The sequence below is a fragment of the Erythrolamprus reginae genome, chromosome 5 (assembly GCF_031021105.1).
Source record: "Erythrolamprus reginae isolate rEryReg1 chromosome 5, rEryReg1.hap1, whole genome shotgun sequence".
Taxonomy (NCBI): Eukaryota; Metazoa; Chordata; class Lepidosauria; order Squamata; family Dipsadidae; genus Erythrolamprus; species Erythrolamprus reginae.
In genome coordinates this window covers 48,698,717-48,725,887 of record NC_091954.1, presented here as the reverse complement: position 1 = coordinate 48,725,887, position 27,171 = coordinate 48,698,717, and the positions used below count along the sequence as shown (strand labels likewise).

General features: G+C 42.7%; 1 protein-coding gene across 3 annotated transcripts in view; it reads right to left on the bottom strand.

The window, feature by feature from the left end:
- The window catches only part of CHST15 (carbohydrate sulfotransferase 15), an 81,850-nt gene that overhangs the window by 47,271 nt on the left and 7,408 nt on the right, over positions 1–27,171 (bottom strand). The window contains exon 1 of one of the 3 annotated variants that reach the window (XM_070753994.1): positions 20,910–20,927. The exons of the other annotated variants lie outside the window; for them this stretch is intronic. The gene's annotated coding sequence lies outside the window, so the exon portion shown is untranslated. Of the gene's footprint in view, positions 1–20,909; positions 20,928–27,171 lie in introns of those variants that run through there. 3 annotated transcript variants of the gene reach the window in all.

Here is a 27,171-nt window from a genome sequence, read left to right as displayed (position 1 = left end):
TATTTGATTTACTCTCTGCATGATAAAGACATCATTAAAGATAAACCACTGTGGCTAGACCAGTTATTTCTGGTATATATAAAGCCACATCATTTACCAGATAAAGATTCCAAGCAAGAATGCTTCCTTACTACCAAATTATTTTCAAAGAGTATCCAGAACAGTTGCTCTCCAGTTGAGGATCTAATTTTAGGAGAAAATAAATTGCCTTCTGATTAATGAAAGATTTGTCTTTCCTGAATTGAGATTGAGTCATTTCGACAACGCCCTGAGTCATTTCGAGAAGGGCAGCATAGAAATCTAATTAATAAAATAAAATAAATAAATAAAACCATATCTATTTATTGGACCTGATGGACAATGTGCATACTTCTTAAAAAAGCTCTCCACAATCTTGGCTGAACCTCTAAGCATAATTTTTCAAAAATCCTTCAGGACTAGCTCCTTACCCAATCTATGGTTACTAGCCATCCCTATCTTCAAAAAAGGAGATCCAAGTAATATTGAAAATTACAGACCAATCTCTTTGGACTGTATCACCTGGAAAATCTTTGTGATCATATCTTTGTGATCATATTATAAGCAACTGTGTTCTCTTTGCTGATGATGTTAAATTCTTTAACACCACTGGCAATGCTGCTACCCTTCAAACAGACCTTGATCATGTAGCAGAATGGTCAAACAACTGGCAACTTCAAATCTCAACCAACAAATGCTCTGTCTTACACACTGGCAAAAAAGAATCAGAATACAAAATACAAACTTGGAACTTGTAGCTGACTCTCACTCTGTCAAAGACTTTGCAGTACTCATATCCAATGACCTAAGTGCTAGAGCCCACTGTAACAACATTGCCAAAAAGACACTAAGAGTTGTTAATATAACCTTACGTAGCTTCTTCTCTGCAAATATTACACTGCTAACCAGAGCTTACAAAACATTAGTTACACCAATTCTGGAATACAGCTCACCTGTGTGGAACCCTCATTGCATATCAGACATTAATACAGTCGAGAGAATCCAGAAATATTTCACAAGAGTCCTTCACCCCTTATACATTATTCCACCAGACTTGAAATACTGGAATTAGACAATTTACAACTACGTCGCCTGCAATCTGATCTAAATGTAGTTCATAAAATCATATACCAAAATGTCCTTCCTGTTAATGACTACTTCACCTTCAACTGCAGCAATACACGAGCATGTAATAGATTCAAACTAAATGTAAACCGCTCCAAACTCAACTCCAGAAAATACTGCTTCAGCAATAGAGTGATCAGTACCTGGAATGCACTACCTAACTCTGTAGTTTCTTCCCCAAACCTCCAAAACTTTAAACTTAGACTGTCTACAGTCGACCTCTCCCCATTTCTATGAGGTCTGTAAGGGACATGCATAAGCGCATCACTGTACCTACCATCCCAGTCCTGTTGTCCCATTGTCCTCTTTTATTGTTACTTTTTACTTATATAGAAACTACTACTATCCTATACATGTTTGATAAATAATGCATGTTTTTTCTCCCTCTGCGCATATGCAGAAGGCTTTGTACATACACAGTTAAAAAAAGACAATGGTGATGTGTGGGCAGGTGGATGGAGCCTCATGCTGCCGCGGCTACAGATTCTCCGAACTGCCGCTACCAATATGCCAGAGCCGGGACAAACTGGTAGCATTTCACCCCGATCTGAAGATTACCAGGTTTCTTAACTCTTTAAGTAACAGTGCATGAAAAAAAAACCCTGAAAACTTAACAGCCAATTGTAACAGCGCTAAGCTTTGAGCAAGATATTTATTATTTCAAATCTTATCAGATTTATGAAATAGTCAGTCACTACAGTAATTTATATCTATCCGACCAGCCTATTAGGATTACTTTGTAGAGCCACTACAAAAACTATCCTAGACCAGTGTAAAAATAACCACCGATCAAAAGAAAAACACTTTCCTGTCCTGAACAATTCTTGGTTGCAGTTAAAAGTTTCATATCTAAATGTCTCCACAACAAAAGAACATTTTGGCACAAAATGAAATGTAGCCTGCGATGGAAACTGGGTTTAGTCTTTTCCTACAATTTCCAGGAGAGTACAAAACACACCCTAAAAAGAAAATAAACACTTGATTTTTTAGATTCTGAAAAATATAAACCAATAAACTGATTAAGAAATAGTGGTACAGCTAAAGAATTTAATTTTCCAGAGGGACAACCTGTGGACTTCAGACTCAATTTATGACTTTTTTGCACAAGAGATCATATTCTCAGTAGCTAATGATGAAAGAAAATTGACTTAAGTCAAAACTTCATGTTTTTCACTTTTTGATACTTTTCATATTTGAAATATTACTTCAAATCCAGTTGCTATGAACATAGTGGCAATTTTCTTATTCTTGATAAAACTGAGGATATGAACCCTAATTTAATGGAGGAACACTTTTTTGAAATCAAGTGCAAATGCTCAAGATATATATGATGACTTTATTCCTGTCTAAGACTTTGCAGAACTACTGATAAAGTGACAAAGACTATAACTTGATACAAAACAATTTATACTTGTAATACAATAAGGGTTTTTTTCAAAAACAATCTGCATTTTTTTATCATTCTAGATATTATGTAAATATTAATATATGTTACTTCTGAACATGTATGAAAATTTTAAAGTACATTTTAATTTCAACTGCTGAAGCAAAATATGGATAAAAATATGTTTCTCCAATATTCTGCAGACTGCATTGATTGCCAATTGGTTTCCAGGTACAATTCAAAGTGTTGGTAATGACCTATAAAGCCCTACATGGCATTGGACCAGAATACTTGCAGGACCTCTCAGCGACCGGTTAGGCCCCACAGAGTCGGCATTCTCCAGGTCCCATCAACCAGACAATGTTGATTGGCAAGGGGAAGGGGAAGAACCTTCACTTTGAGGGCCCAGGCCCTCTAGAATCAGCTCCCCCCAGAGATTCGCACTGTCCCCACCCTCCTTGCCTTTCACAAGAGTCTTAAGACTCACTTATGTCACCAGGCTTGGGGCAATTAGGTCTTGGCCCCTGGCCAACAAATGTGATGTATGGCTGTGATCTGAATTTATATGATTGGTTTTTTAATATACCGGTATTAGGATTTTAGGTTATGTAGTTTTAATTAATTAGATTTGTCTTTATATTTATTGTTTTATATTATATCCAAGTCTTTGGAGAGGGACAGCATATAAATATAATTAATATAACTACATACATACATACATACATACATACATACATACATACATACATGCATGCATGCATACACAAACAAACAAACAAACAAACAAACAAACAAACAAACATTTATCACCTCTTTTATATGATGCATACAAATTCCTATTAGAGTTTCCCTAATGTGCTTAGAAACGAACCCAATATAAGCCAAAATGATAAAATGACTCATTAGAGCAACAGTTTATGGTTAAGGGCAGTTTAGAACTTGGAGGCCATGAGTTCAAATCCCACCTTACTCAACTAGAGTTATTGAGCCAGTTACTCTCTCACAACCCAACACAACTCTGTGTTGTTTTTGCGGGAAAACTAGGAGGAAAAGCAATATATAATAGATGTTCATCACCTTTACTTATGTCTTAAAATAATAACAAAGATGGGATATAAATAAATACACTTAACAGCAGACATCATTAAAAATGTTGTAGAATGATGGAATCTGGTTTTAGCTCTCTTTTCTCTTTGTTTATTGATTTCTCTACGATGGTCCCCAAGGACTAAGATACTCTAAGATTGTCCCCAAGGACTAACATATAGTTTCCACCAATAAAACAAATCAGAAGGCACTTACTAGCTAAATGCTACCCAATTATTTTACTATGTATTATTAGCAAATTGTATGGAAAACATTTAAATGCAAAATTGTTAAGTGTGGCTTAGAAACAAAATAAACCCTCATAGAGAAACAATCTGGAAACAGATCACTTTCTCTTAATCATACTTTTATCTTACAGCATCTAGCAAAAAAGTACATGTTAAGTACAAAGCAAAGCACAATTCACTGTATGTGCTGCTTTTATTGATTTTAGTTTTTCTTTGTTCAACATGAAGAGCTAGGCTATAGGATAAATTTATCAATTTTATGACAGATGGCTATTACTGTTATATAGAAGCTTCATGAAAACTCCCACTTAAAGATCCAATTTATCCCACAAGGTCACTTCAATAATGCAATTGCTTCAGTGAGAGAGTTAGACAGGATTGCTTATTTATTTATTTATTTATTGAATTTATATTGCCACCTATTCACCCATGGCAACTTATTGTGTATACAGCAATACTGTTTAATATAGATTCTTGCACATCAGAACAATCCTCAATTTTCTTTCATCTCTCAAATTTTGAGGGTGTTATCAATGAAGAAGTGGCAATTAATTATAGGGAAGAAACTAGTGACCAGTGATGGCGAACATAAGTGGCATGTGGAGCCATACCTGCTGGCATGCAAGCCGTTGCCCTAGCTCAGCTCCAACATGCATGTGAGTGCCAACCAAGTTTTGGCTCACACAGAACCTCTGGGAGGATGTTTTTGGCTACCAGAGAGCCTCCAGGAAGATGGTAGAAGGGCGTTTTTACCCTCCCCCGGGCAACGAAATCTTTGGAGCCTGAGGAGAGCAAAACACAAGCCTACTGGGCCCACCAGAAGTTAGGGAACAGGCTGTTTTTGCCCTCCAAAGGGCCTCCAGGGGGCTAGAGGAAGCTATTTTTGGCCTCCCCAGGCATTGAGTTATGGATGTGGGCACTCACGCATGCACGATAGAGCACGCACAAGCTCTTTCAGCACCCAAGGAAAAAAAGGAGCTATATAGTCTAGATCAGTGTTTCCCAACCTTGGCAACTTGAAGCTATTTGGACTTCAACTCCTAGAATTCCCCAGCCAGCGAATGCCAGCGAATTCCCCAGCGAAATCCAGATAGCTTCAAGTTGCCCAGGTTGGGAAACACTGGTCTAGATCATCACTGATCTATATAGCTCAGAATACCATAAAACAACTTTGGCAATTCGAACTTTCTATCAATCAAGGACCTTATTTATCCCAGCTACAATAAACTATTCTGTGCAGAAATGTGCTCCAAGATACTATATGGTGCAAAGCTAGGGTCCTATTACTATCTGAAAACTATGTACTCTAAATCCTGTCATTAGCAGACACATTCAGTGCCAGGTGAAACTTTTGTCTACCACTGTACTGTATTTTTATGAATTATCCTATGAAAGCCCCCTATCTCCAGGTTATGAACAATCCTAATGAATATTTTTGATAAGATAGGATTGGATAGAAGCCACAATGGTGCAATGGTTAGAGTGCTGTACCTTAGACTACTTCTGCTGCCTGCTGGTTGCCTGCAATTTGGCGGTTCAAATCTCACGGAGCTCAAGGTTGTCTAGCCTTCCATCCTTCCGAGATGGGTAAAATGAGGATATATTGGGGGCAATATAACGTATGCTGATTCTGTAAACTGCTAAGAGAGGGCTGTAAATTACTGTAAAGCAGTATGTGAGTCTAACGCTATTGCTACATTGATAGAATATGCTTTGGATAGAGTATATATGTATATATATTGCATGGATATACAATTATACAATTTTATATATTCAAATATATATATTTTTAAATATTTAATGGAACTGAAAGATATTTAAATTCTATCCCTGTTTCCAAACTGAGATTTCCAGCATTACTTGGGATATGTCCTGTTGGCGATACTAGATAGCAGATGAAAGAAAACATGATATAATGTCTAGGTCCATAGACACCACAATCCGTTGCCCATATATTATTATACTGAGGGCTTTATAGAGAATCTAGAGAGTTTGATTTATCTAATCCTCATGCAGGCATGATTCCTTCAACATGCAAATTCCTCCAGTTGGATCCCTATGGTCACTTCCAGCATTATCGGGGAGTTGACACGCCTTTGATTGCTGACCAAAAGAGATAGAATAAAGCAGGGGTCCCCAACCTTTTGGACCTCAGGGACCACCAAGGTCATAATTTTAAATTCCCACAGACCCCCAAATTTATAATTTTAAATCTCACTGATCCTAATTCATAATTTTAAGTCCCACAGACCATTAATATGATTTTTTTTAAAGATAAATACATTTGTAAAATAGTGATCATTTTATTAATATGAACTGCACCTATTTAACATAACAAAATTATAAATGCTTATTTAATTATAACAAAATCGTAAACGCTTATTTAATCATAATAAAATATTTAAAGATTGTTTAATTGTCACAAAATCATTAAAGGTGGTATAAATATTACAAAATAATTGAAGCTTATTTGACAGTGGCTTGCTCATGTTGTTGGGAAAGTCAATCTCATATTCCAAAGCTGTAGCTGTAGTCTCTTCCTTTCCTTCCCCTCCCTTTCCCCCTTTCCTTTCCTTTTTCCTTTCTTTTCTTTTGTCTTCCTAGATTGGATTAATTGCTCTCAGCCATACCTGGCTCAGGGACCAAGATTTCTCCACAAACCATCTTTTTTTTGGGGGGGAACCATCAGTGGTCCATGCATCACAGGTAGGTGACCTGTGGAATAAAGAATTGTTGTATAATGTACTGTCAATGGGATTGATGCTTCTCTCTTCCCCATATGCAGCAGTTTTAAATTTAAAATGTTAGTGTCATTAATGTAATATACAGTATTTTCAATGTTTATGTCTTTGTCAGAGTTAGTCTAATTTTTCAATGACATTTAACTTAGCAATAATTTGGTATTATTCTTTTATTATGTTTTATATTTGTAGGTTGTCATGCAAGCTAGTATTTTCTAACAATTTTTTCTTCTTTTTCTTTGTTGTTTGACTTCTGTTTTATGCTAGTAGCTGACTGAAATATAATTCAACTGACTGACTACACAGGAGTATCTTAAAATTTTAATCCCCTTTCCCAAAAACTTAAAAGTAATAAAATTAATGTAGCACAATTGCTTCAAAGAGAAGAATGCAAAATTTAAACATATATTATCTGAGAACATTTTTGTCATTCCTTATATAATGAATGGATCAATGCTAAAAGATAAAACCCAAAAGAATAGGGATAATATTCACTTGAATGCTATTGTTAAATTCCATCTGAAGTTTTTTATACATTTAATTATACAGTATAGACCATCATGAGCTATCCCCAAATTGTAGATTGTGTCAGTCAAAAATTGTACATTACTTAGTGAGGGTTCTTTGAACTGCTAAAATTGTGTGGAGTAATAAATTAGTGAATGGTTACAGAAAATACATTTATAGAGAATACTTTCATCATAAAATCATTCAAATTTGATTTAACAAAATTGAATTTCAGGAACATTAAGCTAAAATCTATTCATAAAAACTTCAAGAATCCTAAAAATGTTGTCATTTAGAACAGACATGTCTTTCTCTGTAATTACCTGCCTCAGCTATCTTTTCAGGAAGGCATGACTCTTGAATCACTTTTACTGAGAGAAGTGATTGGAGAGAAGTCAATCTGAGTCCAAAAATTCCTGCATAAAGCATTAAGCTAATTTCCCCTGTTCAACTCCCACCCAGTGCTACATATCCATCAGTGTTCTATCCCAGGCTTTCAGATTGGCAAAAACCCAATATTTTAGCTTTGAACTACACTCTTTATTTGAACAAGCAGCATTCACAGGCAGAAAGCAGTTTTTTTAAAAGTTCAGGGAATATTTTTCTCTACTGCGAAGTTATCAGATAAGCTTCCCGGAAAGGTGCCAGTTTCAATCTAAATGCATTCCAGCAAGATAAGACAGGGAATGAATCATAGAGGATTAAATTCAGCTCACCAATTCCTAACAGGCATGCAGTTTCTAGCAAATCGGGTTTTATGGGGGAATCTTCAAGCACCCCAGTTCTAACACAGCGTCCACGAATCAACGTTGAAACCCCACTCAGAATTTTCCAAGATCCTTTGCTTTTATAACGGGTGGTAGTGGTCAGCAAACCCCCTAGAGCAAAAAGCTACAAAATTATTTCCTTTTACCATGCAAGTGTTGTTGTCTGCTTTGCAACCTCCTGAATCTTGCATCTAAGAGTGGATCATCCACTCTAATGTCTCCATCATCATCTGACTGGGACCAATCTCTCATTGACATATCTGCCACCTCTGGTGGTTCCTCGGGTTCATCCAGGTCTATTTCTCCATTACTCACTGTCTGCATCAGCTGGCAACCCCACTGGTCCAGGGAATCCAAAGGGACCTGGGTCATCCTCCTCAAAATCTGACATTACCAGAGGTGGGCGAGGAGCACTCACAACAACTAGTAGCCAATACAATTCCACAAAGATGTTATGAGAACTCTGAGGTGGGGTGTTGGTAGCAGGTCATCCTCAGAATGCGGCATCCTTGGGTAACAGGCTGGAATCAGTTGAGAGGAAGCCCATCCTGATTACCCAGCCCCCTCCTTAATTCCCATGCTGATACAGTAAAAAGTGAAAGCATTCAAAGCATTCAACCCCAAGAAGCATCCACCCTCCCCTTTCGAACTGCAGCATTGTGGCAGGGACCTGGCATCCCCTTTTATTTTCACATTGAAAAAATATATCTTTTTTACATGCATTAGCAGTGGAATAAGTAAAGAGAAGTCATACATCTACCAGCAACTGTATTCTGGATACTACCAAGACAGAACACTAAAATAATGAAATAGGGACGGATAATTCCAGTTGCTTCTAATCTATATAAATTTTGCGTGTGTTTTGTGTCACAACCTCTATATCCCAAGTGTGTGCTTGTTAATATAGTGGGGTTCTTTTTAAAACTATTTTAAATACTTAAATTTATTGAATTTATTTGGATTTGTACGATTGTTTATATTTTTTGTTGTGAGCCGCGCCGAGTTCGCGGAGAGGGGCGGCATACAAGTCTAAATAATAAATAAATAAATAAACAGAATTAATACATCCTCATAGGGATACTAATACTTTATTAAATATATATATGCGACCTGATTCCCAGTGACTCTGAAACATTTACTATTGCTAAAAACTTTTTTTACAAAAGAGCAATACACAAAATCTAGGAATCGGGTAAGCTCCAAGCTCTGTGAATTCCACAGCTAAAAAACACAAGTCATTACACAGAAATACACAGGGACAGATGCATGCATGCGCACACACAAACACACACTGATGTTTCCCAGTATAATGCCCTTTACAGCCAATCCTTGGAAATGACCCAGCAGATGCCATGATCTATATATTCCAAAGTTGTTGAGACATCATGGAGAGGCAGAAAAGTTATACTATCTCTAACTTTGTCTTAGCAGATATATAGTTATTCAGTGATGTCTCTGTGCTAAACCTGGGTCTGACTAGATAATCCATATCGTTCATTGCAACTGCAGTTCAACCACTTAAAAACAGGAAGTTGAAGACATATAATAATAATAACAACAGAGTTGGAAGGGACCTTGGAGGTCTTCTAGTCCAACCCCCTGCCTAGGCAGGAAACCCTACACCACTTCAGATAGATGGTTATCCAACATCTGCTTAAAAACTTCCAGGGTTGCGGCATTCACAACTTCTGGAAGCAAGCTATTCCACTGATTAACTGTTCTATCAGGAAATTTCTCCTTAGTTCTAAGTTACTTCTATCCTTGTTTACATCCTAGTTTCAATCCTGATACTTTTTGTATCTCAATTTGCTCTTTAGGGCCTATATTTAAGCAAATTATCTCCGATTTCTCTATATTAACCATAAGTCCCGATTGGTCTTTAAATTCCTGGAGCAAGATCATTATTCTTTTCATCATTTCAATTGGGGTTTCAGACATCACTATAGCATCATCTGTAAAAAGATTTAATTTCAATTCGAGTTTTCCTAGTTGATAACCTCTCAATTTCTTATAATTTCTAATTTTATTTGCTAAAACCTCAATTGCCAATGCGAATAACATTGGGGATAATGAACAACCCTGCTTAGTTCCATTCTGAATTTTAATCGTCTCTGTTCTGTTGCCATTTACTCTAATATGAGCTATGTTATCCTTATAAATTGTTTCTATAATTCTACAAAATGAATCTCCCATATTTAAATCTTTACATAATTGAAACAGGTAATCATGGTTAACTTTATCAAAGGCTTTGTACACATCTAACTTCAAAATACCTAGTTTTCTTTTGGTATTGGTAGCATGGTGTATAACATTAACCACGTTTCTAATTGGTTCATAAATCTTTCTTCCTTTAACAAATCCATATTGGTCTTCTCCAATTACCTTTGGTAAGATATTCTCTACCCTGTTTGCCAATATTTTCATAAATATTTTGTAATCCTGATTAAGTAAGCTGATAGGGCGATAGGAACTTGGGTCCATTAAATCATGATCCGGCTTTGGGATAGTTATAATTTCTGAGATTTTCCACGACTGTGGAGTTTCAAAAGTCTCAATTACATTATTAAACAATTTTTCCAAATGCGGTAATAATTCATTCTTATAAGTCTTATAATATTCACCAGTAAAACCATCTGGGCCTGGGGCTTTAGCAGGTTTCAACCCTTTAATAACTCTAGATATCTCATCATTTGTTATTTTTGCATTTAAAATTTGTTTATCTTCTTCCGTTAATTTCTCATTAACCTCTATAGTTTGCAATGTAATACAGTGGTACCTCAAGATACGAACCCCTCGTCTTACGAACAATTCGTGATACGAACCCGGGGTTCAGAAAAAATTTGCCTCTTCTTACGAACTTTTTTCAAGTTACGAACGCCAAACCCGAACTTCCGGGTTCGGCATTGGGAGGCTCCTGGGAAGCCCCCGGGCTGTTTTAAAAGGTGACCGCCGGGCTGGGGGGCTTCCCAGCAACCTCCCGAATCCCGAACTTTTGCCGAACTTCCAGGTTCGGGGTTCGGGGGGGTGCTGGGAAGCCCCCCAGCCCGGCGGTCACCTTTTAAAACAGCCGGGCGGCTTCTCAGGAGCCTCCCAACGCCGAACGCGGAAGTTCGGGTTTGGCGTTTGGCTTCCGGAGGCTCCTGGGAAGCCCCCCGGCTGTTTTAAAAGGTCACAGCCAGGCTGGGGCGCTTGCCAGCAGCCCCGACTCCCTGCCGCTCGCCCATGGCCGGCAGAAGATCGCTCTTGCCCGGCTTCCGCGCGAGGCATCAGGTCAGCATTCTGTGGGGTGGGCGGCGGGGAAGCCGGCGGCTGTGGCAGCTGCTGCAGGAGGCTTTCCCCCTCCTCGTCCGCCGCCCGCCCGCCCAGAATGCTGACCTGATGCCTCGCGGGGAAGCCGGGCAAGAGCGATCTTCTGCCGGCCATGGGCGAGCTACAATAAGCTTCCACGCCCTCGCCCGTGCCTGGCGGGAGGTGAAGAGTGCTTTGCCCAGTGCAAAGTTGACAGCAAGCAGCTCCGCAGTCCCCAAAGGAGGCTTAACCCCGCCCCTCTGTCCCACCCCTCGCCCGTATCCGGCATAACTTCCTCCTGCCTATCCCCGCTCTTCTGCCGGCCACGGGCGAGGGGTGGGACAGAGGGGTGGGGTTAAGCCTCCTTTCGGGACTGCGGAGCTGCTTGCTGTCAACTTTGCACTGGGCAAAGCACTCTTCAGCTCCCGCCAGGCACGGGCGAAAGGCGAGGAAGCCTATTGTAGCAGCTGCCACAGCGGAGACATTTGGGGTTTTGGCTGGGGGGGGGAGGGGAAGGCAGGAGGTCCGGCCCTTCATTTGCCCTCCCAGCAAAAGACAAAGCCGCACAGCTCCGCATCGCCGAAGGAGGCTTAACCCCACCCCTCTGTCCCACCCCTCGGCCGTGGCCGGCAGAAGAGCGGGGATAGGCAGGAGGAAGTTATGCCGGATACGGCCGAGGGGTGGGACAGAGTGGTGGGGTTAAGCCTCCTTCGGCGATGCGGAGCTGCGCGGCTTTGCCTTTTGCTGGGAGGGCAAATGAAGGGCCGGACCTCCTGCCTTCCCCTCCCTCCCCAGCCAAAACCCCAAATGTCTCCGCTGTGGCAGCTGCTACAATAGGCTTCCTCGCCTTTCGCCTGTTTCAGCTTTCCATCCATCCACGTCACTTCGCCGCTAAATCGTATGGCAGCAAACAATCTTTGGGGTTTTCGCTGGGGGGAGAAGTAGGACCTTCCTAACTTCCTCCCCCCCCCCCAGCGAAAACCCCAAAGATTGTTTGCTGCCACACGATTTAGCGGCGAAGTGACGTGAAGGGATGGAAAGCTGAAACCGGGCTGTTTCAGCTTTCCATCCATCCACGTCACTTTGCTGCTAAATCGTATGGCAGCAAACAATCTTTGGGGTTTTCGCTGGGGGGAGAAGTAGGACCTTCCTAACTTCCTCCCCCCCCCCAGCGAAAACCCCAAAGATTGTTTGCTGCCACACGATTTAGCGGCGAAGTGACGTGAAGGGATGGAAAGCTGAAACCGGGCTGTTTCAGCTTTCCATCCATCCACGTCACTTTGCTGCTAAATCGTATGGCAGCAAACAATCTTTGGGGTTTTCGCTGGGGGGAGAAGTAGGACCTTCCTAACTTCCTCCTCCCCCCCCAGCGAAAACCCCAAAGATTGTTTGCTGCCACACGATTTAGCGGCGAAGTGACGTGAAGGGATGGAAAGCTGAAACCGGGCTGTTTCAGCTTTCCATCCATCCACGTCACTTTGCTGCTAAATCGTATGGCAGCAAACAATCTTTGGGGTTTTCGCTGGGGGGAGAAGTAGGACCTTCCTAACTTCCTCCCCCCCCCCAGCGAAAACCCCAAAGATTGTTTGCTGCCACACGATTTAGCGGCGAAGTGACGTGAAGGGATGGAAAGCTGAAACCGGGCTGTTTCAGCTTTCCATCCATCCACGTCACTTTGCTGCTAAATCGTATGGCAGCAAACAATCTTTGGGGTTTTCGCTGGGGGGAGAAGTAGGACCTTCCTAACTTCCTCCCCCCCCCAGCGAAAACCCCAAAGATTGTTTGCTGCCACACGATTTAGCGGCGAAGTGACGTGAAGGGATGGAAAGCTGAAACCGGGCTGTTTCAGCTTTCCATCCATCCACGTCACTTTGCTGCTAAATCGTATGGCAGCAAACAATCTTTGGGGTTTTCGCTGGGGGGAGAAGTAGGACCTTCCTAACTTCCTCCCCCCCCCAGCGAAAACCCCAAAGATTGTTTGCTGCCACACGATTTAGCGGCGAAGTGACGTGAAGGGATGGAAAGCTGAAACCGGGCTGTTTCAGCTTTCCATCCATCCACGTCACTTTGCTGCTAAATCATATGGCAGCAAACAATCTTTGGGGTTTTCGCTGGGGGGAGAAGTAGGACCTTCCTAACTTCCTCCCCCCCCCAGCGAAAACCCCAAAGATTGTTTGCTGCCACACGATTTAGCGGCGAAGTGACGTGAAGGGATGGAAAGCTGAAACCGGGCTGTTTCAGCTTTCCATCCATCCACGTCACTTTGCTGCTAAATCGTATGGCAGCAAACAATCTTTGGGGTTTTCGCTGGGGGGAGAGGTAGGACCTTCCTAACTTCCTCCCCCCCCAGCGAAAACCCCAAAGATTGTGCCTTTCTTTGTTGCGCTTCCACCAGCATGGCCTGGCTGGCAGCGGAAGATGTAACCGAGCTCACGGGGCTGGGCTCGGCTCCCCCTCTTACCAGCCCAGCAGGCAGCCGCCATGGAAGGCTCCGTTCCCTGTCGGCCACGGAGACCGGCCCCGTGGGCTCGTTTACATCTTCCGCTGCCAGCCAGGCAGCGCAACGAAGAGAGGCATTCGCTTTCCTCCCGCCGGCCCCTCAATCGGGCCGGTAGGGAACAGAATGGAACCAGCCCAGAAGCAATAGACGCAGGATCGGGCCGGCAGCAGGCGCAGGGCGAGGCAGCAGGTCTGCATCCTGGGCAGGCGGGCGGGCGGCGGGCGAGGAGGCGCGGCCGAGCGGCGACAGCGGCGGTTCTCCTCACTTCGGAGAGCTTCCTGGGCATGAAAACGCACGAATCCAACAAGAACGAAAGCCAGGAAGCTCTCCCTGGCGGAGACCGCCGGCCCCTCAATCGGGCCGCCGTGACGGGGACCACTGGCCTGCCTAGCGGGCTGGGAGGGAGGTGGAATACGGGAGGAGGAGGAAGAGGAGGAGGAGGGAGGAAGGAGAGAGAGAGAGAGGGAAGCCGCCCGGCTGTTTTTAAAGGTGACAGCCGGGCGGCAGCGTTTTTTTGCGGTTGTTTTTTTTTTGTTGCACGGATTAATTGACTTTACATTGTTTCCTATGGGAAACAATGTTTCGTCTTACGAACCTTTCGTGTTACGAACCTTTCCCTGGAACCAATTAAGTTCGTATCTTGAGGTTCCACTGTATGTTCTTTTTTGTACAAATTCCCATAAAAATCACTCATTGTTTTTTCCATTTCTGCATTACTACGTTTTATTGCACCTTCCTTATCCTTTAAAGCAGAGATATGGGATTTCTCTTTTCTTTTTTTCAAATAATGTACCATTTGTTTCATTGATTTGTTCCCCCATCCCATGATTCTCTGTTTTACAATCATCTTCATTTTATTCCATCTGTCTTCATCAAGAGATTGTAATTTCTTTTTCTTAGATAATAATAATGTATTCCAGGCTCTATTTCTTGTAATTTTCAAAGTTTCTTGAATTAAATCTATTTCTTTTAATAGGCTTTCTCTTTCAGCTTCCCAGGATTTCCTAATAAAAGCTTCAGTGCTAATACAATTACCTCTCATAACAGCCTTGTGTGTATCCCAAACTATTGTTTGCTTAGTTTCACCTGTTGCATTAATACTAAAAAATTCACTCAATTCCTTTTGTAATTTGAGTCTATTTTTCTCACTAGCCGAAACCACAGGGTTATATCTCCAAATCCTTTGTTGCCTACCAACACCTATTTCAATCACTGCTAACAGTGGGGCATGGTCTGATAACCAAATGCTTTTAACTTCTGCTTTCTTAAGCTGTACCTCCCCTGTTTTGTTGATTAATATATAATCAATGCAACTAAATTTATTGTGTCTTGCCGAATAAAATGTATCCCTGTTTACTATATTTTCATGGAGGTCCATCATATTGATTTTATTTAAATGTAACTTTTTCTTTTCTCCCCTCCCTGCTGTTAATTCCAAGTTGAAATCGCCTGCTAAAATCACTGTGCCTTCCGCAAAGTTATCTAATTTCCGCTTTACATTCATTATAAATTGTTTTGCATTTACATTGGGGGCATAGATTACTGCTAAAGTTACTGGCTTATTATTTATTTTAATAAATAGCATTCTACCGTCTTTGTCTCTTTTAATATTAATTAATTGAAATAATATTCTTTGATTAATCAAGATGGCGACTCCTCTGCTTTTTGCCGTCCCTCTCGACTCGTAGACCCATTGCCACTCGCTATTGGTAACTAATTTATCTGGTTTTTTCCTCCCTTTATGAGTTTCTGATAAAAATAAGATATCAGCTCTACTATCCCTAGCCAGCTTCATAATTCTATAGCGTTTTTTCTGTGATGAGAGACCATTTACGTTTAACGACAATATCACTGTTTCACCCATTTTACATAATTTTAAATGAATTTCCCCCTCCTGCAAAGCAGAGCCTATTGGAAAAGTATTTATTAATTGTCATGAACCCCCACCCTAGTGCCTCATCCCTTGCACCCCCCCCCCAAGGGGAGGCAACGAAAATAATTTTCGTTATCCAAGAGGCACTCCTGAATTTGCGTTCCACTAGAGACCTCCCCCATCTCTCCCCTTTTAATACAATAAAGAAAGATCCTCCCTCCTTCCCTCTTTTCCCCTTGTTGGTTAGCGTAAAATACACAAAGAAGAAGTTAGTTAGTTGAGAATAATAATACCATGTTGGCAGATCAGATCAGTTCAGTTCAGTTCATTATTTCTTCTTCTGGCGCGTGATTCTTGGTTCTTCTCTTTTTTCCTTTTCCTGAAGTAATTCAAGTTCCTTTTGAAGAGCTGCAATTTTTTCCTCTTTTCTTTGTTCTGCTGCACGAATTGGTTGGAGCATAAACAAATCCTCTTCTCCTCTTCCGTTTCTTCCATCTCCATCTCCTACTTCTGGCTTGCCCTTCGATGTTGATGCCTGGGAAATTACCTTCGAATCGATCCCCAGCTGTTGAAGCATTTCCTTCCCCTCATCCAGAGATCTCGCCTGGAAAACTTTGGAATCTTTAAAAACAATTACTGTAGCAGGATAACGCCATGTGAAACGGATTCCATTTTCATATAGTTGGGACGTGACACCTCTCATTTGGTTTCTCATCTTAAGAGTTTCTGCAGACAAGTCTTTTAAAATGCATATTGGAATGGCTTTATAATGTAAGTTTGAAATCTGCTTTAGTTCTCTGAAAATTTCTGCTGCTCTCCTTTCTGAATTAAATCTTACGATAACATCTTTTTGATCTCCTTGACTCCGAGAACCAAATGCCCAATGTACTCTTTCAAATTCACCTGGATCACATTTAATGTTATTTTCACCAAACCATTGGTAAATTGCTTGGATAAGACGTTTACCCTCAGCAAAATCTTGTTTGAATCCCCTCAGGCGGAGATTAGCTCTTCTTTGTCTGTCCTCCAAGTTAATTATACGTAATTCCTGGCGACTTTTCCCTCCTCCAGTTTCACAATTCTCTGATCTTGTGTTTTCGACTGCTCTTTTAAATCAGCAACGCCAGCACCAACGGCAGCTATTTCCTTTTTCATGTCTTGGAGCAACTGCCCCATATTAGCAAATGCCGTTAACAGTGAATCCATTTTTCCCTCCAGCTCCGTAGTAGTCGCCATTTTTCCTTTGTTCTCACTTTTCCCCCTACTCACGTTTAAAACTGCAACTGCTCCTTCTTTGACTCTTTTTTTGTAAAGTTTTCAAAGGCTCCGTTCAATCCGCTCCCCCTCAATCCGCTTTTCACCAAGCTAGAGAGGGTTGTCAGGGGTTAACTTTCACTTTTCCTAATTCACATTCGGCAGCTCTCTGTAGATGCGCAAATCCCCCTTTGGAGAATAGGTTGACTCCTTCTTCTTTGTGGCAACCCCTGAGATATTGTAACCTTGCTATCATGTCCCCCCTGGTCCTTCTTTTCATTAAACTAGCCATGCCAAGTTCCTGCAACCATTCTTCATATGTTTTAGCCTCCAGACATCTTTGTCACTCTTATCTGCACTTTCTGCAGTTTCAATATCCTTTTTGAATTGTGGCGAACAAAATGACTGTAGTATTCCAAGTGTGGCATTATAAAGTGGAATTGACACTTCTGGAATTGACACTTCACATGATCTTAATTCTATCCCTCTATTAATGCAGCCTAGAACTGTGTTGACTTTTTTTTGGCAGCTGCTGCACACTGCTGGCTAATAATTAAATGGTTGTCCACTAGGACTCTCACAGTTGCTACTGTAGAGCAATGTACCACATATAGTATATTATACCTGCGCATTTTGTTTTTCTTGCTAAATGTACTTTCTTCACCATTGAATTTTATTTTGTTAGACAGTGCCCATTGTTCAAGTTTCTGTATTTTGCACCTATCTTCTGGAGTGTTGGCTATTCCTGCCAGCTTGGTGTCATCTACAAATTTGATAAATTCCCCATCTATCCGCTCATCCATGTCATTGATGAAGATGTTGAAGAGTACTGGGCCTAAAACAGAGCCTTGGGGTACTCTACTGCAAACATCCCTCCATGTAGATATACAGTAGTTCCACTGAGCACTACACCTTAAGTGCCATTAGTTAGACAGTTTTGAATATATCTGGTAGTGTTTCTGTCCATCCCACATTTTTCTACTTTATTTAGTAGTAGGTTATGGTCTACTTTGTCCAAAGCCTTACTGAAGTCCAAGTAAACCATATCGACGGCAATCACCTAATCTGCTAATTTTGTCACTTTGTCAAACAATGCTATAAGATTAGTCTGGCACGATCTGTTTTTGACAATCCCATGTTGGCTTTTGGTTATTACTTTGTTTGCTTTTAGGTGTTTGTTGACTCATTGCTTAATTCTTTTCCAAAATCTTCCCTGGCTGGTAGGTCTGTATAGTTTCCTGGATTTGCCTTTTTTCCCTTTCTTGAAGATGGGAACTACATCAGCTCTTTTCCAGTCCTCTGGCAATTCCCTGGTGCTCTAGGATCTTTGAAAGATATACTGTAGTTCAGAGGTTCTCAGATCTCATCTGCCAGTTCCTTCAGAACCTTGGGGTGTAATCCATCTGGTCCTGGTGATTTGAATTCATATAGGGTAGACAGGTGTTCCCTTACCATTTTCTTCCCTATGTTAACTTGTTTACCTAATATGTTTTTTGTGGTGCTGTTTTTGATACGTTGGGCTGTTTTTTCCCTTTGTGTAAAGACCGATGCAAAAAACGTGTTGAGTAGCTTTGCTTTCTCCCTGCTGCTTGTCACTTTCTTGCCATTTTCTCTCTGCAATGTACCAATTGTTTCCTTGACTTTTTTCTTGTTTTTAATATGTTGGAAAAAGCTTTTTGTTGTTGTTACTTTTTACTCTTGTTGCAAGCTTTGTTCATTGCGAACCTTAGCTTTACTCACTTCATCTTTACAGGCTCAGGCTATTTGCTGGTATTCTACCTTAATTATTTCCCCTTTCTTTTATACTTGCAGTGCATTATATCAGTGCATTATATCAATAACGATAATCAAGTGACAGGGTTCTTTGAGGAGAGGCCACATTAATGCCTCTTTCAGAGAGAGCAGTAATATCACCTCTCCAGTCCCAACCATCTACTTTTCATCAACTAGGAAGGGCAGGGAGTAACTAAACCGATGGCCACAGGAAGTGGCAGCCTAGAATTCAAAGAACTTCAGTGCATTATTTTTAGACACATGCAAAGTATCATAAAAGGGTTTCAGGAAAAAAAGGTTGTCATTATGATGCTTTGTGAAGACAAATGTCACTGTTTCTGAAGATTTATAACAGATACAAAGAATTAATATAAAACCAGGTAATGCCAGAATATTTATTGTTGCTACTGAAAGAATAAAATTTTCCTTGGAGAATTCAGTTGACACACACATATATATATAATAGCCTAACAAACTGCACCTGAGTTTTTACCTTTTATATAAATCTCTAAAACCCATGAAACTTGTTTTAGATTTTTGATCTCGTATTACACCTATTTCACCAAGAAATACAGTTTTGTAAAACAAATGCAATAAATGTCTAGTATAACTATGACTTCATTAATCTTAACTATATTATGCTGACTTACTCAGTCAGTCTCATATTTTCAACCCAAGATTTGTATACTGCATTCTTATTAAGATATGTTATGCAAAACTAATTCATAATAAGTTCAAAGAAACTCTTAGATGAGCATATATTGAATTCCAGTCATATAAGTCCAATAAATTAATATACTATACTATACTATACTATACTATACTATACTATACTATACTATACTATAATATAATAAGCCTTTCTGTGAATGATGCAGAAAGAGAGGACAACAGTTTCAATGAAAGAGAAGGCACCAACTTTGGTGTAATAAACATGTCAGGCTAGAAACCAGTACACTGTGAATTCTTCTCTTCCATTAGTCTTGAGAGCCAGGAGGATGACTTTGAGCTCATTAAGCTTCCCTTATATCAACCCACCTCACAAGGTTGATATTGAAAAAATAGGCACGATAATAAGTAAAATAAAGCACATATATTTCATGGTAAACTATATTCATAAACAATTTGTTCATATGTTGCAAGTAACATTAGTTCTTCAAACCATTGACTAAAATGGTACCCAGAATGTATCCTTCCAATGTTGAAGAAGTATCCTTTAGCCATAAGACACAGAAAATTAATTTCTAATAGCTGAATGTCAAAACATTTAGTATAACAACACAAATTCAAAATCTAGGAAGCCAAAGCCCACAACTATAACTGGTACAACTGCTGCTTTGTAAAGAATATTTCCAGAATTAAAGAACCCTATAGAAATATATATACTCAATTAAATTATCAATCTTGAACCAAACCCTACTGGATTATATTGTGCTTCTTGTCAATGCCTGGGTTTGATATTTATTTTTACATTAGCCATTTATAATGAAATAATACAACCTTTAGTACCAATTTTCTTGAATAAAGTAATTTTAGTCATTTAGTAAGAGACTTGAATAATGTTGGTATAAGTAGTGTATCTTGTCTGCATTTCTCAATAACACAACATACTAATCAAGTCCCTTGGTAAATTCTTTCCCTGTACATAGGATACTAGGGAACTGGATAGTTCAAGTTGATAAAAGAGACAATTAGTATAAAAGGATTGGTCACTTCCAGGGCCAGTTGTCCCCCATGTATGCATCGAGTAGGCTCTAGAAAGTCTGACACATATAGTGCCAATACTCATCCCTTATCCCAGTTTCCTGGCTTCAGAGACCAGAAGACCAAAAAAGTAAATATTGGTCTTCTTCTCTCATAATTCATCAAGGACACATATACTGCATTGTCTAGTAATATAATTATCAGCTGATAATTAACATGACATTCTAACTCTAGAATAGTAAAATAGTAAAAAATTCCATAGTTTTATAGAACACATAACTCTACATAACACATTTAGTTTGTTTTTCATGCAGATTTTCAACAGTCCTCAAACCAGATTACAAATTAGAGTAGACTTAGGGGTCTTTAAAAAAAATCTTTGCATATTAATATAGAGAGTCAGTTTGGCCTAGTGTTTAAAGTACCAGGTTAAAAAGCAGAAGATCGTGAGTTGTTTCATTTTAGTGATGAAAGTCACTAAAGATGACTTTGAACCAATCACTCTCTCTCTCTCTCAAGGCAACCCACCTCACAGGATTTTTGTTGTGGAGAAAATAGAAAGAAGAAGTATCTTCACCACTTTCAGTTATTTGTAAAAGTAATAAATGAAAATTACAAACAAATAAATAAATAAATAATACCGTATATCTCCCAAGCCTGCTGTTCTTCAAGTATGCTGAGATTAAAATATTTGACTACAAATTGTGGTCGTAATCATCCCATCATATTTGGAAGAAATCAAGCTGGTAAAGGTGATTTACCAGGTTATCTGTTTCTCAAGTGTAAATCACAATCCCCAGGGATTAAAAACAAACGGAAGGTTACCAGAGAATGCCTTCTTGATATTGTTTTCAAATTAGCTTCCCCATTCGATGCCTAAATGTACTGAATACAGAAGAATATGACTGTTCCAGAGTACTGTATGGAGCCAGACTGTTTGTTTTCATTTTTTTTAACACAACCTGGCTGCCTTTCAAAGAAGGAGTCATGCCTGGAAAGCATGAGATTTCTATGAGAAACTCTGACCATCTGACTGGATATTAACTTTGCAGAAAGAATAATAAATGTGTAGAAAGGTTAAGGGGCTGCAGAAAAGAGGAAATTACAAGAGGGAGGGGAGGGAAAGAGAAGATAGGAGTTACTGCTATCTACATTTGGCTGTGATAGGAGGGAAGGCGTCGCAAACAGTTTATAGTTTGCCAGTGTTTTGCAAGGTGCGTAGCATTTAAAAGAAGCAGAGTTAACACAATGTAACACGCATGAAATCGCTTAAGATCCTATCTCCAATTGCATCTGCTGTAACTGAGCTGAAGCTTGTTAGAACACAGTGAAAATTGTTCTTATTGTTTAGGAGCTCAGGTCAGCCAAAAAAGAAAAAAACATACATATCAATAGCCTCAGCAACAAGAGCCTCCAGTGGATTTCATAGAAACATTTTATGGGGATATTTTCCTTAAATTATTTCAGTAAAGGCATTTAAGTGGTAGTGAAAACTGAACATCAATTAAAAACAAAATGAAACTGTGGTCGGGCAGTAGGAAAAGCAAGTAGGATGCTTGGCTGCATAGCTAGAGGTATAACAAGCAGGAAGAGGGAGATTGTGATCCCCTTATATAGAGCGCTGGTGAGACCACATTTGGAATACTGTGTTCAGTTTTGGAGACCTCACCTACAAAAAGATATTGACAAAATTGAACGGGTCCAAAGACGGGTACAAGAATGGTGGAAGGTCTTAAGTATAAAACGTATCAGGAAAGACTTAATGAACTCAATCTGTATAGTCTGGAGGACAGAAAGAAAAGGGGGGACATGATCGAAACATTTAAATATGTTAAAGGGTTAAATAAGGTTCAGGAGGGAAGTGTTTTTAATAGGAAAGTGAACACAAGAACAAGGGGACACAATCTGAAGTTAGTTGGGGGAAAGATCAAAGGCAACATGAGAAAATATTATTTTACTGAAAGAGTAGTAGATCCTTGGAACAAACTTCCAGCAGACGTGGTTGGTAAATCCACAGTAACTGAATTTAAACATGCCTGGGATAAACATATATCCATTGTAAGATAAAATACAGGAAATAGTATAAGGGCAGACTAGGTGGACCATGAGGTCTTTTTCTGCAGTCAGTCTTCTATGTTTCTATGTTTCTATGTAAATAGTATTCTAAAATCCATATTAACATGATACATATTAAGCCACACAAAAGTCAAGTAGTAATACTTTTCAGGCTTTTAAATTTTTCATTCTGGCAAGATGATTAACAAAGCAAAATGGTGGCCCAAAAGAAACAAAATTACTGATGTTAAATTTTTGAGAGGTATTTAATTTAAATATTAAGATACTGTGCTATTTTATTAACATTAAAATCAGATTCAACTACATAGATTGGGCCTGGATCTAGGGCTTTCACAAGATTTATTCACTACCCTCTTTTAAAAGTACAAATTATGAAATAAAAATAAAAAGATGAGACAACTTTTCAAAGATTGATATTACATTTATAGATAAACAATTTGTTGAATTTCCAATTTTATTTCTTGAGCCTAGTCAACAGAGTTTACAAGAAATACATTGTTGATAAAGTAGTAATCTCTTGCCACAAAAATATACCCTTGACAAGTAACAGACATTGAATTATTGAACTGAGCAGGGGAGCTATTGCAGAAGAGACGGAGTAACGACTCGGACACAAGAGCTGGATTTAAACTTGGGTCATTTTTATTATAATAAATTTGCATAATTTATTAATTAAATTAGCATGGATTAGCATAAATTTGCATAAATCAACATACTCAACTATGACCCGGAAACAGTGGACCTGCAGGGTCAAACAAATACTTCCGGGGCGGAAATGACGTAAAAGGTCAACATTCCTGGGCAACTATGGGCGTAGTCGATGCTGGTCCAGGTGAGGGACCTCTCCCTCACCTGAGACCCTGCCATGCCCTCGCATGAGGGGGGTCCCGCCGGCTCACCCCTACCCTGGGACTTCAATAGCGGGACCCAAAGACAGGTTCCCCCCAAGTGCGCAGGTAGCACCCACCATGGGCTTGGAGAGAACCTGTCAATCATCTCCAAAGATGCCCAAGGGAGAACGCGCAGTTGCTGAAACCACCCAGATTTCCGCCCCTAACCTGCCTACCCAATGACCAGAGGTAAGCCAATTAACCTAATTAAACACAAACACCCCCTAACCGCACATCCATCTCCCCAGTGTGGAATGGGCGAAAAAACAGCCTGGCCTAATGGGCGAGGCTGCAAAAAATTCCCATTCGGCCCCCGAAGGCGACCCACTAGGCACACTGCAAAATAGGGAAGGGCGGGTGGGTGTCTGCTCTTAGCACCAGGTCCGGGCGAACAGGCTTTCTTCCCGGCCTGCTGTCCCTTAAATAGGGCCAGCAGGCCCCGCCCGGACCCGACGTCATGCCCGGCCACGTGGGAAGGGCATTCTCGGCCGAAATCTCGCCTCGCGAGATTTCGGCCGAAAACAAGATGGCGGCCGCCATCGGAAGGGTCCGAGTCTGCCCGGCCCTTCCGCAACAGCGCCGTGGGGCCGGTAAGTCAGCCGGCGATATTGCAGAAGAGACGGAGTAACGACTCGGACACAAGAGCTGGATTTAAACTTGGGTCATTTTTATTATAATAAATTTGCATAATTTATTAATTAAATTAGCATGGATTAGCATAAATTTGCATAAATCAACATACTCAACTATGACCCGGAAACAGTGGACCTGCAGGGTCAAACAAATACTTCCGGGGCGGAAATGACGTAAAAGGTCAACATTCCTGGGCAACTATGGGCGTAGTCGATGCTGGTCCAGGTGAGGGACCTCTCCCTCACCTGAGACCCTGCCATGCCCTCGCATGAGGGGGGTCCCGCCGGCTCACCCCTACCCTGGGACTTCAATAGCGGGACCCAAAGACAGGTTCCCCCCAAGTGCGCAGGTAGCACCCACCATGGGCTTGGAGAGAACCTGTCAATCATCCCCAAAGATGCCCAAGGGAGAACGCGCAGTTGCTGAAACCACCCAGATTTCCGCCCCTAACCTGCCACGGAGCGGGGGTCAGATCTCTATCTTGGCCCCCCGACTCCCCCCTCTATCCGCGCCAGCTCACGCAGAGACACTGCAGGTCCAAAAGGGAAAATGGCGTTCCTCAGTTCTGACAGAGGAAGACCAGCAGCCAGGTAAAGCCACAGCTGATCTATGGTGATGCGGGGATGGGCCACACCACCCCGCTTAACTTTCTGACTACCGTACCCTGGCCTAACTCCCCGTCTAACCCGGTGAAGGGCCCTAAGGGAAAATGGCGACCCACCAGCGATCCCCCAAGAGGATCTCGACCACACCACCTGCGTGGAGGGCCGCACAGTGCGAAGCCACCGCAGGCTTCGCGAACCTGGCAGATCGAAAACGACCCCCAGGCCCACACCGGTCCTTGCCACCACGGTGCAAGGCCCACTACCTGGGCGCCGCAATGGGATGCAGCCCTCCCAGTACCATCTGGGCGCAGCAATGGGATGCCGCCCTCCCAGCACCACTGGGCGCAGCAATGGGATGCCGCCCTCCCAGCACACATCCAGGCACAGCAATGGGACGCCGCCCCCGGCACTAACTGGGCGCAGCAATGGAATGCCGCCCTCCCAGCACATATCCAGGCGCAGCAATGGGATGCCGACCCCCGGCACCGGCTGGGCGCAGCAATGGGATGCCGCCCTCCCAGTCCCAACTGGGCGCAGCAATGGGATGCCGCCCTCCCAGCCCCAACTGGGCGCAGCAATGGGATGCCGCCCTCCCAGCACACCTCTGAGCGCAACGATGGGATGCCGCCCCTGGCCACCGACTGGGCGCAGCAATGGGATGCCGCCCTCCCAGCCCCACTGGGCGCAGCAATGGGATGCCGCCCCCCCGACACCACCTGGGCGCAGCAATGGGATGCTGTCCTCCCAGGACAAACTGGGCGCAGCAACGTGATGTCACCCTCCCAGCACCTCCTGGGCGCAGCAATGGGATGCCGCCCTCCCAGGACCACCTGGGCGCAGCAATGGGATGCCGCCCTCCCAGCAATAGCGGTGGAAACGCCCGTCCCACCGCACACCCCGTCTCCCCAGCCAGACAGCCAGGACCCAGCCGCCACGACGGCAGGGTCCCCACCCCGATGGTAACTTGTTGCTGAGTGGTCTCGGAGCGCTCTGACCCCAAGCAACACCGTCGGTCGCGTCCTGGCGGGGTTGAAGAGAAGGGGACCAAAGGAGGAACCTGGCCTAAGATCTTACCCAGACCCTCAACAGGCCGTTCGTACCCTAAAACAGGCCGTTGACCGCCGGCGGGCGACTTCCCGAATCCTCCGTATCGAGAGGCCGTTACCGCACTAGTGGCAGCGCCTCTCGAGAACGAGCGTTCCCGAATGGCGGGATCCATACGTGGCCTGGCCAAACCCTACATACTAGCACCCACCTACTGAAATAATGAGATGGAAGGCACCAAATTGACCCGGCGGCCCGCGATGCGGCCCCGGCCCAACTTTCCTGCACAGTCACACTGCGGAAGACGCCATAAAACCAATAACCCCGCCCCCGCCTTAAACAAGGCGAAGCCGGTCAACCTGGACCTAATAGTCCCAACCGAAAGGCCACGCTGCCTAAGCTGGACACCAATATGGCCAGGTACACAACTGGGGCAGGCCAGCTATAGGGGTAGCCCGTATACTGCCTGCCATCCCAAACAGTTCACCTGCCCACTGCGAAGCCCCCCCCTGGGTGCCAGACACTCCCAAGAGTGCCGCAGCCCAGGAAGCCTCGCCTCTTTACTGCACAATAGCCCCCCGGCCCCTAGGTGGACAGGAAAAGCCGCTGGCGACATCCGTGCCCGCAGGGCCAGGGTCCGAAACCAGGACAACTGACCATGGGCCGAGGCGTCACAACCCCGTTATCTAACCCGGGGACATGCCTAGCTAAAAACAGTGTGGTCAGGGACAAGGACCTGTGCCCAGAAAATAATTGGCGGACAAGCCGCATGACCCTGTCCCTTTTGGAGGACAGGGCGTTCACAACACGGACAACCACTAGGCTGTCACACCAAAATGCACAGTCCTGCCCCCCCAAACCGCTCACCCCAAAGCTCTAGAGCCACTATCAAGGGGGAGAGCTACCAAAAGGGTCAAATCCCTAACCAAAGGAGAGGCCCCCATTAGGAGGCCACGCAGACCAGCCCACTGGTCACCCAACACAACCCAAAGCGCGAGTACATGCCGTACCAGAGCACAACTGCAAATCAGCTTCCAAAAGAAGCTCTTGCTTCCCCAAAAGACAACCCATTAAAACGTTTTAAGAACTCCGCCACACGCAGAGGTCAGCCCTGACCCCTGCACATAAGCGGGTACGATAATGGGGCAAACAGAGCCCCTTCATCGCAGTACATAACCACCTAGAAAAAAACCCTGCCCGGCACCACGACCCGGCGGGCAAAATGAAATATCCCAGCTAGGTCCCGGAGCTGCCGAAGAGTGACCTTCCCGCAGCCCCAGAACCATACCAAGGTGATCCCTGATTTGTGCCAACTTGACCAGGGGCAAACTAGAAGATTGCACCTCTGAGTCCAATTCAATACCGAGGAAGGTAATCCCGGTGGCGGGGCCCTCGGTCCCCGTAGAGGCTAAAGGCACCCCCAACAGAGCGCAAAGGGCTTCGAAGACCCGCATTGGAGCAAAGCAGTGCTCTGCACGCGCAGTCCCCGCCATCAAGAAACCCTCAAGGTAGTGAACGCCGAGCCCGGGCCGCTGCGCCCCTTGAGCGCCCACTCCAAGAAGGTGCTCGAGCTCTCCCAAAAGAGAGCATGAGAGGGAGCCACCCGTGGGTAAAACCCCCGATCACTTAAAAACACCATGAAATGGAAGCCCAAC